The sequence below is a fragment of the Vigna unguiculata genome, chromosome 1 (genome assembly GCF_037176805.1).
Source record: "Vigna unguiculata cultivar grain cowpea cultivar isolate G323 ecotype 2 chromosome 1, ASM3717680v1, whole genome shotgun sequence".
Lineage (NCBI taxonomy): Eukaryota > Viridiplantae > Streptophyta > Magnoliopsida > Fabales > Fabaceae > Vigna > Vigna unguiculata.
This window is the reverse complement of record NC_140792.1, coordinates 37,424,417-37,426,202: the sequence shown is the minus strand read 5'-3', so window position 1 is coordinate 37,426,202 and position 1,786 is coordinate 37,424,417.

The following is a 1,786-nucleotide window of genomic DNA, read 5'->3' as shown; positions in this document are numbered from 1 at the left end:
AAGTAAAATTTTCAGTGTGTTTGTGTTCTGTGTTTTGGTGTGTGTGTAGTTCAAGTGTGGTTGAGTTGGTATATGTTCATTGTGATGTTAATGTTGTGTTAAGTTCAGTGTCTGTTTCCATTCCTGTGTGTTTCTGTTTAGTGTAGTGAATAGTGTCGCGGCGCGCATGAATAGTGTCATTTGTAGTAGTGAATAGTGTTTGAATAGTGTCCGAATCTGGCATTTAACTTCTGGATTTTTGTTTTGGTAGCTACGGAGCTTGTTTTAACTTGAAATTTTTTTTCCCCACTTCTAAGACGTTGAACTTGATAGGAAAAATAGCTAGAGCAATTGGTATGGTCTGAGTTAAGAGATTCAAAAAAATTTTGGACTGATTTTAAGTGAAACTTCAAAGGACCATAACTTTTGCTCTGGTTATCAGGTTTTTATCTTCTCCCACGCGCATGAACTAACCCCTAAACGGAATCTCTGCCGGCACACTTTAGAGCAAACCACAGCCATTGACGGCCAAAAAAAGGGCCTGGAAAATCAAATTGCCGCTTGCGAAGCCGCCGTCCCGAACCAGATCGCCGCCGTCGCGAACCACCTACGCGAACACAACCAGATCGGTGTTGCGAGCCACCTCCGCTGCGACGAAACCAGAGCCAGCAGATGTCTCCCGAAACCAGGCTGCCACGACGAACCACCACACGTTGACGAAGCCACGCGTTGCAGAACCACTGCGAATCAGATCGACGACGAGGGCACTTTCTGACGCGAAATCCCCATCACTGCGGCGCCGGCCACCACGCAGCCACCTGCGACGAAAAAAGCTGCCTGGAGAAGACGCGAAACCAGACGCGAACACACCTACATTGCGAGAATCCTCCACCTCCGTTCCAAACAGAACCGCAGGCCACCGTGACAGAAATCGATGTCGATTGCGCCAATGCGACAGCCACCACGGTACCTGCAAAAAACCAGACCAGACAGACCCCCGCGAAGCAACTGATGAGTCATTATTTTCTTCTATTCCACTAGCCTTTGTGCACCCATTAGACAATTGATTAGTGCTTAATTGTTCATCATTAGAGTGTTTTTCATCTGTTGGGCTTTATTGGGCCACTGTTCCGAATTTGGACTAATTTCACATTATTTGGCCTAATTTTTGTTTTTAATTATTTTTAGGTATTTGGGTGAAGCAATTTTGGAGCTTGGACATTAATATTTAGTTGAAGAAACTTTCCACATCATTGCCACATCATTTCCATGTCATTTCCACGTCAGCAAAGTCAATGGTTCAACATTTGAGGCCCATAGTGGCATTTTTGTAATTCTGCGGCTTATAATGGCAGTTTTGTAATTCTGAGTGGCATGGGTGATATGACCACGAATTAGGTCTGCATGAGAAGAAGGCAGCCGCTCATTCATCTTCAACCTCTCTTCAAAACCTCCATTTTCGTTCTCCAAGCTTCCATGGACGTCCCCCTTGCGGTTTTTCACGTTTTTGGCTCATTTTTACCGTTTTTATGCATATTTGACAGCACCCATTGAGGGTTTTACGTTTGGAATTCGTTTTCTTGGTTGGGCAGTTCGGTTTGTGGATTTTATTGACTTGGAACAATACCCATTCATGGGGTTTTCGCATTTATATATGATAACACTGTTTTGCATTCCATTTAAGCTTTGAAATCTCAATTTTTGCTCTTAAATTGTGTTTTCAGATTTGAAGGGTTCTTCGTTCTTGGTTCTGATTTTTGTGATTTCAGTTTTGAAGTGTTTAATTACTCATTTCCATGTCTAGCTA